We start from the raw sequence: 14,499 nt of genomic DNA, 5'->3' as shown, positions 1-14,499 counted from the left end.
GGTGATATGCGCAACGAGATGCACAGGAGACAGCTCCTGGACGGCAGCTGTTCAGATGTTCCTTCCCTGGGTATATTACCAGGAGCTTGAGAGGTAAGAACTCTTTTCTGGAACCTGAAGGGTTGTGCTAGTTCTTTGAGGAGGGTGAGGATCTTAGGCAGTGAGCTAATTGGGTAAAATCTAGGGTGACCAACTCATACCAGTTTACCTGAAATTGTCCCAGTTATAAAACTGAAATCCCCACATTCCAGAAACCTCCTCAGTGCCTGGCAAACTAGAACAACTGGTCACCCTAAAAGATCAGAACTTTTGCACTGTACTTCGTTAGCAAAACTTTGTATTTATCTTTGACTTTATTTCCCTGTAGCTTTCCTCAGAGTTTGACATTTTTAAAAATCCCAAGAACAACTTTCTGTACTATACAGAAATTAAGAATATTTAAAAGAGACCACTCAATGGTGTCAGTGTGATTGCAGTGAGAGTGCCCCTGGGGGAAAGTGACATATAGGGAAACAGAATTGGTGCGTCTCAGCCTAGAGATTCTCCTGCCCATGCCAAATCTTGAAGATGTTTGACAAGAAAAAAAAAAAATGAATGGAGCAAGGGAAAAAGAGTGATAAATGATTTGAATTTAAAAGCATATCATACTGGCACTGATGAACCTCAACTCCTTTGAGTTGTTTTTCCAGCTTATTGATAAAGATGGAATCTATGCCAGTCAATCTGCCCTCTCACACAAAGTCTCTCTTGTGGTCCAGTTGCTCACAGCTAAGAAATACCAGCAAGACCACCTTCTCATAATTTAAGATTCAATTTCAGTAGAAAATGTATTTGATAAATTTCAACATTCTTTCCAGATTAAATGTCATACTAAAATAAGAAATAGGAATAGATGGATATACCATTTTGATTTCTGATACTTCGTATATGATAATTTCTACCATCTAGCAACGTTTAGATACTTGTTTGTCCACAATGTTTTGGGTCTTTCTTATCCATTACGATGGGCACCATAAGTACACTTCCAATCTCAAGTGTCACGTCTTTTGGATTAGGGTGATTTGACAAAATTGTTACTTGAATAACTTCTTCTCCACTGTTTACTCTGGTCTTTCTGGAGTTCCTAGTTGTTGGATGGACCTTATGATTTAGTCTTCTAATTTTCTTTTGTTTTCTCTTATATTGATGTTCTCTGTGTTTTTATTCTAATTACTGGCTTATTTTCTTAAATTGGTATTTCAACTATTTTTCAGACATTATTATTGCCATATTTTTGATTTCTCAAAAGCCCTGTCTTATTCTTTGGTTGTTTTTGTTTGTTTTGTCTTCAAATATATGAAATATAGTTTTCTTATTTCCAAGATGTTTTATTTTCTCTTATCTCTCTGAGAAAATTATTTTAAATATTTTAGTTGGCTTCTTCCATTAAGCCTGATTTTTTTTTCAAGTTCCTTTGTATTTGTTATTTTATTTATTTATTTATTCTGTTTTGTGAGAGACTTTTTAAATACATTTTTCTATTTTCTTGAAATTGTCTGTTTTCCTTGCCAAATTTTCTATTTGTCTGAAAAATTTTCTTGTTGCTATTAAAAAATTATATATTAAGGATATTAGATCTATAGTTCAGTGTGGTCACCATTTTCCTATTAATTAATCATTTGTTTTATTTGAGCATTCTATATAAAAATTTTTAATTTTATGTGGTTAAATTTAGTGGTCGTTTTATTTCAGAAGTTTGGTTAATATTGAGGCAAGCCTTCCATAATCCAAGATTTTATAGAATGTTGCATTTTATTCTAAAACTTTTCTTAACATGTATATTGTTACTCCATCTGAGACTAATTTTTGTTTAAAAAGTGGAGTAAAGATTCCACTTTGTTTTTTCCCAAATGAATAAGTACTTGTCCCCATGTAATTTATTGAGAAATTCATTGGTTTGAAATGTTATTGGTATCAGTTAGGGTTACATTTAGCTGAATACCTTAGAAACCTGGGCAAAGTGATTAAATCAAATAGATGTTTTGTTTTGATTTTTTCCCACATTTAACCATAAATCTGAATATAAAAATTCTTGGATTGGGGTTTGTAACGTCATTAATACTCCAGTCTCTTTCTAGTCTTCTGTTCCTTGTATATTTTATTCTCCTGGTTGCTTCATGTCATATAAAGGATGTTTGATCCCTTACATAAAACCAGCATATTCAGGAAGGAAGGAAAAAAAAAAGAGGATAAAGAGAAGGGGAAGCATTTTATGGATCTTACAAGTATCTTATGAACAATATTTGCTGCAAGAAAGACCAGTAAATAATTTTTTTAAGCTGTACTTATTGTTTCCTTAAACAAATAGTAGGCTTCCATTAATAAAAAAGAAAGGGAGAAGATTTTAGATACACAGCTAATAGTTCTTGGTATTAAATTGTTACATGTGGACTTGGTGGATGACTTAGTGCATTTGACTACATATAAATAATAATGCAGAGTATTTTACAAAGCTGTTAGAGCATGTGGGGGTTAATTCGTTATATATACTTAAAAATGAAAAAAAATGAATAAACAAGGCAATCATTAACTCCAGGAAAACCAGAGAATTGTACAAAACCTCAAGGAATCGTGATTTACTATTTATCTCAACAATAACCCTTACTTCTATAACCGTGATAATGTAAAACCTGAAGTCTTTCTGACTTCAGAAGAGAAGAAAAACCATTTCAAACAGTCTTTAAAGTTCCCATTTTTTCATCCCTGCTCATCTCCTGGAGTCCAGGTTACAGTACATCAAAGACTTCCCTGAGGAGACTAACAACAAGAGGAATATCACAGACTTTATGGATTCAGGTGGACTTCCCATCATTTGGGTCACTCTCCAGCTTAACTTTTCTCTGCAATATCCTTGATAAGTGGTTACTTGGCTTCTACTTGGACATATCCACTGACAGGGAACTCACAACTCCTCCAGACAGTGCTTTCAATTCCTAGACAGCACTTATCACTGACACATCATTTCCTATGATTAGATTAAGGTCAACCAGTTCTTCTTCACTTTATTGACCTTTTCTGCTCCCTAGTCTTATGGAACATATTCAGTTCCTCTTTCACAAGAAAGAAATTAGCTATTGTGAATATGTTGTCATAATACTCATAATCTTCCCCATGTCAAAGTCTTCTCCAGGCCCTCTTACCATTTGATATGATTTCACATTCAGTGATGTTTTGGACATCTTCTTTTGGATGCACTTCATCTGGTTAATGTCCCTCTTAAAATATGGCACTAGAACAGAGCACATGATTGCCAGATGGAGTGGGAAAAGATATGAAAAACAAAGTTTCTGAATTTCACATTGTATTAGAGGGGCCCTGTATTATATTTCCTTTGGGCGTCTTTTTGGAGATCTTTTGACAAAAGACAAGACTGTTAGTCTTTACAAAAGCATATGGAGAACTGTGCATTTCATCCTTCAGACTTTAACCAAAGACATCTGTCCCCATTCACTATCCACAATGCTAAAAATAAAGTGCCAAAATCTAGGCATGAAGTAAGAGAGAATGAGGTTTGAATGAGCCATCCTCTCTTTCAGGAATCAAAGAATTGTAAACTAGGATTCTTTAACAATGCTGAATATCAAAGAACTGCAGGACGAGTTCTTTTCCCAATACTCTGCCCTACCCACAAGTAGAACATGTTCCAATTTGCTAGATTTAAACAGCCGAGCTCTGTTTCTGATCTGCCATCTCTGTCAGTATTCTTTTCCCTTGTATCTACTCATTCCCCTTCTTTATACTCATTTAGAATACACTAATGGAAGTAGCCTGCCACGTGGCTTTCCTTTTTGCCACTTTTTCATGGGAAATGTGATTAAAGAGCTTGGAGTGGGCTGTTTTACACACAAATATTCAGACAGTCTCTTAGCAATAAATGGCTGTTGCTTCTATTATCTGTCTGGCTTCAAGTTCTATTATCTGTTGTGAATTGGTGCAAGGCTCTGTAAAACAGTTTTTAGGCAGCCTCATTACTCCCTTCCACACCTTCTGCTCCATCTGAGAGTGCTGCTGCCGTGACTGCTGGGTAATGTTTGCCATTAGACAAGGCACATAAAAGAATCAAGCTATGACTAATTCACTTGATGGCTGTGTGCCCTGTGTCATGCTCATTAACACTTCTCGACTCAGTTATTAAAGAGAATCACAGAGCAGATCTCAGCAGGCTCACATTTATACTCTAGTATGCTTTATTTTTCCATCTGAGCCACACCCTTATCACCAACTTGTCCTGATCACTCTTAACCTTCTACCCCAGGTCTATTCCACCCTGCTACACTTAACTAGGTTTTCCACTGAATAAATAAATATTTATGGGAATCTGTTGCCAAACGAGACTTTAGGTTGTCTGGAAATGGTTTGTGCCCTCTGCCAGATCATCCAATCAGCTTTCAGCTGAAAAGCCATCAGAGATTCACCTGATGGAAGTCCAAAGAGAAAACAGTAAGCCTTAAAATATTAAAGTATTCCCAGCCCTTTTGTAATCATTATTTCATTTGAGGTTTACAACAACCTCTTGTGGTAGGCTGCATAAATATTACTCTATCATTTACCTTAATCATTAGCTCCACCTGAATAGTCATAAGTTCATATGGTGACCACTACTATTCATCAATAGCTAGGTATCCTCTACTTCTGAATACATGGAGGATTGCACTAATCTGCCTCTTGAAGTTGGGCATGAACATGTGATTTGATTTGACGGTGAAATGTGAGAGGAAGTGGTAAGCATAGTCTTCATGGAGAAACATCTAATTGAAGATGCTTGAATCTATCGCTTGGCTCTTCTGTTGCCACAGGAATTGCAGAAACATGTAACCATATGGAGATACCATAAGATCTAAACAGCCTAAGATACTGAACAAGCACATAAGGGACAGTTGCCCTGGAGAAACACCAGGACTTCTAGTAGAATCTGAATGAGCACTAGATAAAATTTTGTTTTGATATATTACTGTAATTCTGGAGTTGTTTGTTATCACAGCATATCCTAGTCTATACTGACTGCTATAGTTTTCATTTGCTCTAGATGTATCGTAATATTAAGCCATTTGTGGAAATGAAAAACAGATGCAGCATGGCTGAATGTAAAAAGAAATAACTGAACTTAAAGTCAAAAGTTCAAATCCACGCTAAGACATAAACTCTGCCAGGTATCGTGTAATGATTGCCAAGGTTTTACAATCCACAAGGACAACCATCTAATAAGAACAAGTGACGTGTAAAATCTAATCCATGCTTTTCTCACCAAGTGTGCATCAAGGTTCAGTGCTGTGCTCAATAGTGGATACCTTTCTCCAGTTTACACAAAAGTGCTTTATGTGAAAGCTGATCGCACTTTTTGGATGTCCTATGAGACATCACTTAACTTCTCTAAAGTTTTCTTTTTTTCCTCTCATCTTTAACATACAAACAAAAATACTTACCTCTTTGCTTGTTAAGAGATTTAAATAACATATATAAAAGTATATATATAGTGTCCACATCATACACCAACAGCATTCAAACCTGAAGCATCAACTTTGATCGTTGACAGAACCCTTCAGAAAATGTAGAGGTGATATTTGTGAGAAGGACAAATGACCACTTTCCAAATGACCACTTTCAAGTGTTTCAGGAAGCTTCACAAATGTGAGTTATATTGCACTTATTCCAAGGTTATGATAATATGGGTTTCCAAGTGACAGAAATCTGGTTTGAACTAATTAAGTAAAAAAAAAAAAAAGAGAGAGAGAGAGAAGGAGGTGGGAGGAGAATGGTAATTGGTTCATATAAATAAAGCAAGATTTGAGTAAGCAAACCACGAGAAGAGGAGAGATGAAGCTGGACTTTGGAACAACTAGAATCAGGAACCTGAACATGACCACACTCCTCTCTTTTTCATGTCTTTTTCTTTTTTGCTCTTTATTTTCTATGTGTCATTTTCCTTTCCTCTCACTGCAAACTGGTTTGTTTGGAACAGGAAACAGAGCTGCCAAGATGTCTTGAATTTTTCCACCAGAAGACAAAGACTTACTCTCTTTCTCAATTACACTTCAAGAAATTCTAGAAATAATTCTGATTGCCTAGTCTGATCAGGGACCCACACTGAGACCAATAAATCATTTCCACATAAGAAAACACCCTGACTGCCTCAATCTGAGTAATATGCTATCCATGGACCAATAAACTATGGCCAAGAATGGGATCAGGTAGTCCTAACTAAAATCATGGTAGTCCCAACTAAAACCAATTGGTTGGAATGGGAGAAGAAACAAAGAAATGAAGAGTGTAGATTAGAAAATACTATAGGTGCCTAGTTTAGATAGTAATTTAAGGTGAATCACTTGGATAAAGTCAGAATAACAAAAACAAATTCAACATTCTGGTGAAAAAGGGATATCAAATTATCTCTATCATGGGTTCAGTGGCAAAATTTAGCAATGCGTTTCTAACTGTTTTGAGTGATTTTCCAGAAAGATAGTTGTCTGGGCCAGTTGGATGTTTTCTCGTCCATTATTCTTCTATTATGGGGCACTATTCACTCATCTGGAAGATTTAGATAAACCAGACCCAAGTTAACTACATTTCTCAGAATCCCCTTTGCTATATAATTCTAGAGGTTTGCCAATGAGACAAACTCACATGAGATTTTGGAAGGCAGGAGTGGCTTAGGAGGTCAAGGTGACCACACAGATGGCCAAAGGCAGGTCACATAGGCAATCATGTAGTTGTTCGGGAGCTTTCCCTGAGACTCAAGAGCTGTATCCGTTTCCTGGTGAAATTTTTGTAACTACTCACTATAGGGTTTCAGGCTGTTTCGCTGATGTTTTAACTATACCCTTGCCAACCTTCCCTTTCCCAGAAAATCCCTAATCCCTATATTAAAATATTATTCTATAATCTATGTAGAATCCAATACTCCATACATTCTCTATGTAATTCAATGTTGTGTACACTTATATTTTATATAAAGCATTTTCCTGCATTGCTTACATTGATTCTATTTTCCTGTTCTAACAAAGACTTGTATAGGTCTAGATCCAGTAAGATACAGGTAAAGAGATTCTAGGTTGGTTTACTATAAACCACCCTCAAAGATCAAGAATCAGGGTGAGTTTGATGGAGAAAAAGAACAAAAGAGAAAGAGAATCAGAGGATTGATTACCCAGTAAAATAATACAGTAAATACAGGATCCAACATGAGAGAACACACTCATCTATAAAATGTCTGATTTATTTTTTCTTGAGCTGCAAAGAATGGAAATGGTACAATTGGTAACTGTAAGATTAAATAATATTGTATCAATGTGAATTTCTTGACGCTGATAATATACCATGGTTATGTAAAAGAATGTTTTTATTTTTAGGACATACACACAGAAGTTGTTAGGTTTTGCACCTTATTCCCAAATGGTTCAAAGAAATTGGAAAGAGAGAGAAACCAGAAGGAAAAGGAAAGAAAACTGGAACTCCCAGTTCTACCCATCAGTAATGAGGAGCCCACTCACTGTGTGTCAATGGAAACCAAGTTCGGAACTCCACGCGGCGGTAACAATACAGCATCCTCCCCTCCCCCTGCCTAAGTGGAGTCATAAAAAGAAAGCTAGAACAGAATGTTTGAGTAAGACCCAGTTTCTCATAACACAGTACCAAAGTGTCCAAGTTTCAGTTTTAAAAAACAAACATTTATGCCAAGTACCAAGAAGATCTCAAATTGAATGAAAGAAGAAAATCGATAGATGCCAACCCTGAGATGACAGTGACGTTAGAATTATCTGACAAATACTGTAAAGCAGCCATCATGAAAGTGCCTCAGTGAACAATTATAAACACAGTTCAAGCACATGGTAAAATAGAAAGGGCCAGCAAAAAGTAGAAGGTCTAGGTAAGAAATAAAAATACAAAAAAAATTAAAATTTTATAACTTACAAATATAATAACTGAAATGAAAACCTCAATAGATGAATTCAATAGAAAAACGGAGGGGACAGATTAATTAGTGAACTTTAACTACAGTAGAAATTACCTAACTAAATGAAAGAGAAAAATAGACCTAGAAAAAATGAGCAAAGCCTCAAATCTCTGTGGGAATATAACAATAGTTCTAACATTCATGTAATTGGAGTTCTAAAAGAAAAAGAGGAAAAGGATGAAGTGAAAATATACTTCATGAATTAATGCTTAACAACTTCCCAGATTTTTCAAAGAAAATGAAAAAACACAAAAACCACATATAAACCTTCAGATTCAAGAAGCTGAGCAAACCCAAAGGGGAAAAACCCAAAGACATTCACAAGACATATTATGGTCAAAGCTATGAAAATTGAAGACAAAGGAAAAATATAAGCAGCAAAAGACAAACAAAACAATCCTCTATGAAAAACACCATTCAAGTTACAGTGGATTTCTCAGAGGAAATCACAGAAGCCAGAGGAAGTTGCTCAACATTTTTCAACTGCTTAAAGAAAAGAACTGTCAATCCAGAATCCAATGTCCAGTGAAGATATCTTTCAAAAGTGAAAGAGGAATCAAGACATTCTCAGAAACAGGAAAATTAAGAAAATTTGAAACCAGAAAACCTACCATAACAGAATGGCTATGGAAGTTCTCTAAACAGAAAAGAAATGATAACAGAAGGAATCTTGGGATATCAGGAAGGAAGAAAGTATATGGTAAGCATGTATTTTTTAATTTATTTACTTATTTGTTTGTTTGTTTATAGTTAAATAAAAATAGATTTTCCCTCTTTTTTCTATATTACTCTTGTTTTCTAAATTGTTTTTGACAATTGAAACAAAAATCATAACACTGTGTGATGTGGATCTAAAGGTATGTAGAGAAAATATTTAAGAAAGTTATATTTGAAGTGGAGGAAGGTTAAGAATTATAAAGGGAGGTAAGGTTTGTATACATCACTCAGGCTAGTAAAATGCCACCAGTAAACAGTGATAAGTTATCTATATATAATATAAAGCCTGGAGCAACCACTAAAACAGCTATACAAACAGATAACATTCAAAAAAGCTCTAGAAAAACCCAAATGAAATTCTAAGAAACTTTCAACTAATCCAGAGGAGATCAGGAAAAGCAAAAACAGAAACATAAAAAATGGACTAAACAGATAAAAATGGCAATCTTAACCTTAGGATATCAATAATTATAGTAAATGTAAATGGGCTAAATATATTAATAAAAGGCAAAGATTGAAAGAGAAGAAGCAAATAATAAAGTGATATAAATCATGCTACCTGATATTAAGTCTTAGTATAAACCTTCAGTAATCAACTCAGTTTGGTACTGATGGAGGAATAGACACATAGATCAAAGGAATAAAATAGAGAACCAAGAATTAGATTCACAGAAATATGTCCAACTGATTTTTGACAAAGATGCAAAAAAAATTCAATGAAGGAAAAAACACTTTTCAACATAGAATGCTGAAGTAATTGGACACCTATAAACAAAATAAAATAAACTTCAATATAATTCTCACATCTTATATAGAAATTAACTCAAATGGATGATGGACTTAAATGTAAAATAGAAAACTACAAAACTTTTATTTTAAAAATATAGGAAAAAATCTTTGATATCTTGGGCTAGACAAGAATTCTCATAATTGATACTAAAAGCATGGTCCATAATGGGAAACAAATGAAAAAGTAGACTTCCTCAAAATTAAACTCTTACTCCAGGAAAGACTCTATTTAGGCTATTATAGAACAAGCTACAGACTGGGAAAAAATATTCACAAACCACATACACAACAAAGGACTATTATCTATGGTATATAAAAACTCTCACAAATCAACAGTAAAAACAAACAACAAAGCATATGAAAGATGTCCACCGTCATTTGCCAAGAAATGCAAATAATACCGTAATGAGATATCACCACACACCTATCAGAATGGCTTAAATAAAAAGCAGTGACCACACCAAATGCTGGTGAAGCAAGCTGCAGAGAAACTGGTTCCTTCATGTGTTGCTGGTGGACTGTAAAATGCCACAGCCACTCTAGAAACAGCTTGTCTATTTCTTTCAAAACTAAACACGCAGTTAACCATACAAACCAGCAGTCACACTCCCGGGCATTTATCCCAAAGAAATGTAGACTTGTATTCATTCAAAACCTTACACACAAATGTTTATGGCACTGTATTCATTTCTAGTGCTGCCATAACAAAGTACCACAAACTAGGTGGCCTTAACAACAAAAATTTATTGTCTCACTGTTTGGGAGGCCGAAATCCAAGATCAAGGTATCAACAGGGTTGCTTCCTTCTGAGGGTTGTGAGAGAGACTGTTCCATGACTCCTTCCTAGCTTCTGGTGGTTTGCTGGCAATTCTTGGTGTTTCTTGACTTGCTGAAGCATCTCCGTAACCTCTGGCTTCATTTTCACATGGTTCTCTCTCTGTGTGCATGCCTACCTCCAAATTTACCTTTTTACAAGAACACCAGTCATACTGGATCATGACCTAGCCTAATGATCAGTTATATTCTGAGGTACTGGGCATTAGGACATGAATATATGGATTCTGGGGAGATATAATTCAATTCATAACAAGTACCTTTATTTGTGATATCTCATAACTGGAAACAACCCCGATGTCTTTCAATAGGTAAATATTTAAACAAACTGGTACATCCATACCATGGAATATTACTGAGCAGTGAAAGGGGGAAAACTATTGATACAGGCAGCAACTTGGGTGAGTCTCCAGAAAATTAAACTAAATGAAAAAAAAAAAACCCCAAAAGTTACATACGGTATAATTCCATTTATATAACATTCTCAGAATTACAAAATTGTAGAAATAGGGAGCAGGAGGTGAGGGGGCAAGAGAGAAGTGGGTATGGCTAAAAGGGGAACAAGAGGGATCCTTGTGAGAATGGAATGTTCTGTATCTTGACTCTAAATGTCAAAAGCTTGGTTGTAATATTATACTACAGTTTTGCAAGGTGTTATCCATAGAAATTGGGTAAAGGGTATATGGGATCTTGCTGTATTTTTTACAAATGCATGTCAATTTTAAATTATCTCAAAATAAATTTTTAAATAAATATATAACATTTTTTAAGTTTATTCTGTTTTTCTCATATTGCAGTAATCATATGTGATAAAAGCTAAAGATTTAGAAGATAAAGAATAATAAATGTAGAAACATTTAAAGTCATGCATAGTACAGATAAGGTTGAACCACTATTTCTAAAAAGTAATGATGTTACAATTCATATGTAACCTAGATGACACCTGGGATCACCCTGCCCCTTAAAGTGTGCATAAGCTTGAGTAAATACATCCTTACTCTCATGCCCTTCGTGGTGTTCTATAAAAATTGAAAGTCTCCCCCAGATTTCTGCTCTTGCCTGGAGGTAGGAGCAGAAAGTGATTCAAGCTCACAGATGCCTGTGTTTCAAAGTCCTGGTTTGACTGAATCAGTTCGACCTGTGGTCATCTACCAATTCTGCTCATGACATATCCAATGTGTTGCAGCCCAGCCTCTTCTTTAAAACTCTACTCTCTTGAGATAGATGTGTGCTTAGTATGTTTTATTAATGATCAGGTGAAGGTGGCTACAGAGAGAATGACATGACACCAATAAAAATATATTAAAACTGAATACCAGGCTTCTTTGCTCTAGAAAGCCTTTGATTCTCCCACAACTGTGCATTGTCACCGTCCACTTTTCTCCCAAGGTCTTCAGCTATATGCTACCTTCTAACATCTTGTCTTTTTCCTCTTACTCCTCCACTTTTCTCCCCACATCCCCAAATTCCTGTTCATCATTCATTCAAAGAAGTTTCACCTTCTTATTTGTTGTCTTGACTCCTGGTAGCCCATGACCTCTGAGTATCACTTTTCCAATAAACAGCTTGTCAAGAATTTTCCTAAACAAAGACATTTTCTTCCTTAAGAGAAATTCTGCCATTTGTTAAAGAAATCCATTTATTTTCCTTATCACAACACAAAAGTATATCCTCTCCTACCATATGATCCAGCAATCCCACTCTTACGCATATGTCCTAAAAAGACAAAAGCTCTAATTCAACAAGATACATGCACCCCAATGTTCACAGCAGCACTATTTACAAAAGCCAAGACATGGAAGCAACATAAATATCCATCGACAGATAACTGGAGAAAGGAATTTACAACCAGTTTAAAATTGGTTCTGTTTGGGGGAAATAAATGCATCTTAATAATCATTACATGAAAAAATAACAATGCTAATAATTGAGGATATCAGTTACAATCATTCTTCCCTCTTTCTTGTTAACCAAACCCGAGCATTCCCTGAGTAGTAATATGCCAAATCCCAAAGGATCAATCATGATGGGTACTATGGGCGAAATTGTATGCCCCCCAAGAACTCAGACTATATTGAATCCCCATTACCTCATAAAGTGCCTATATTGGAGATTGGGCCTTTAAAGAGGTAATCAAGTTTAAATGAAGTGATTAGTGCATTAGAATAAGCCCTAATTCATTATGACTGGTATCTTTGTGAGAAAAGGGGACTGAGACACACACACACATAGAAAAAATAACCACATAATGCACAGGTAGAAGACAGTCATCTACAAGCCAAGAAGAGAAGCCTTGGGAAAAAACAACTCTGATGACACTTTGATCTTGGACTTCTAGCCTCCAAAATTATGAGAAAATGCACCTCTGTTGTTTGAGCCACCCAGGTGTCATTACGGGCATCACTCTGTTATGGCAGCCTTGGGAAACGAGTCCAGTGGGTCTAAATCAATCCTGGAAAGTCGTTTATATTTTGCATATGGCCCTGTTACAGAGAATTAGGTATAACAAGAGATCTTTTAGGTCTTTCAGAGAACCCTTATGTTGTGCTTTAGACATTATTCAATGAAGACACGATGCTTGGAACTGTAACAGCCATCTTGAAAGCATGAAAGAAAGAAAAAGAAAATTCCAGGAACACTGGTCTTCACCTTGGACACTGATGAGTTGCTGATCCAACCCCAGAGTTGATAATCTCTGGACACCTTATTTTGTAAGTTTTATTAATAAATCTGAGTTGTTTGGATTGGCTTTGACAGGTCTTCTCTGTTTACAGCCAAAAGCATCAAACCTGTCACACCTCCAAGCATAGCTTTAACTGTTTTCATATAAAGTCAGTCCAGCTCTTTGTCTGAAATCCAGGAGATTCCTTGTCAGAGGTAAAATTAGTATAGCAATCACCACAATGAATTTGATCACATTTCAGAAAATGGAGGGAACTAGACAGAGGGACACTAGGAAAATACCGTTAAAATGTATCTAAAGTCATTTGGTAGAAGGTCGTCCCTCCCTCGCCTTGGGGCACCAGTTCACTCCTGAAACATTTCCCGAGCATCACCTACTTACACTGTGTTTCATTGCGTTTTCATTGAAAGGGATATTGGGTTTATTTATACTTTTTTCTGACTCTGGTTCAAGGTTGTTTATTGTGCATATGGAGGCTAAATAGTTTAGCGAGACCCATTTGGCTGACAAATAGAACCAACTGAATGAGGTAAAACCTGGCCTGGTACCTTTGGCTCGCAAAGCAGCCAGACACTGTTACTTCTACCTTCTGCCCCAACTCCATGATAAAGCGTCCACCTGGAAGAGGAAACCCACACTGGTCCCATCAGAAAATACCTGAAGAAAGAACGTTAAAAGGCCCAGTCAGATGGTGGCCACAGAGGGACCGCGCAACTGCGAGTCTCTGCTCCAGGCAGCAGCCCACTGGCACGGGCTGCTTTCTAGAGGAAATTACCCTGCGTAAAAGCCTGTGGGCGCCACCAGGACACGGCCGACTGCCTTTCTCCCTTGAGCCTTGCTGCCCCAGAGGTGGGAAAACAGCTGACACAACTGGTGGCAAGTTCATCCTTCTGAACTGAGCGACTCAGAGCTGGCGTGACGAGGGAACAGTAAAATGAGCCCTGGGTTTTTGTTTTTGTGTGTACGTGTGTGATGGCGGCCAAGGGATCATTACTTTCCTTCCAGGTGTCCAATAACTGAACAGCCACTTTTGAGGGCGCCAACGCTACCATCTCAGTATTGTTGTTACTCCACTGAGGGGTGGGTAGGGGCTGGCAGGGAGACAGACTGTGTTTTAATTGGCTTCCTCCTGGAAGGGAAAGAGCCAAACGTTTGCGGGATGCGTATTCGAGCCAGTTTCAGAGTCATAAAAGTGCATCTTTGATACACAGAGAGTTTATGTTCTTCATAAAAATGCTAATTGCGATCTTTGCAGAAAGGAGTGGCATGAATGCTTCCCTCTTTGGCTTTTTTAATATGAATACGGTTGTCCTATGTGATGACCTTGTATTCATTAACAAGGGACAAGGCCTAAGTCCTCTCTGCAGCCTTTCATAACCCACTTCAAGGATTCCACCACTGCGAATCTGAGAGCATTCAGACTCTTTTCATGGAAAACTGGAAAGCAATCTATTTGTTTCTTTAAAAAAAAAAATCTCTTAATACA

General features: G+C 36.5%; 1 long non-coding RNA gene across 1 annotated transcript; it reads left to right on the top strand.

Annotated features, from left to right (window-relative positions):
* Positions 1–7,671: 7,671 nt before the first annotated feature.
* Positions 7,672–13,074, top strand: LOC140697292 (uncharacterized). Its single transcript, XR_012074200.1, has 2 exons — positions 7,672–8,690; positions 12,884–13,074. It is a non-coding gene; the product is annotated as an uncharacterized lncRNA (long non-coding RNA).
* The last annotated feature ends 1,425 nt before the right edge of the window (positions 13,075–14,499 follow it).

This window comes from Vicugna pacos, chromosome 1, assembly GCF_048564905.1.
Source record: "Vicugna pacos chromosome 1, VicPac4, whole genome shotgun sequence".
In the NCBI taxonomy this organism is placed as follows: Eukaryota; Metazoa; Chordata; class Mammalia; order Artiodactyla; family Camelidae; genus Vicugna; species Vicugna pacos.
Note: the sequence above shows the minus strand (reverse complement) of the source record. Positions and strands in the feature narration are given on the sequence as shown.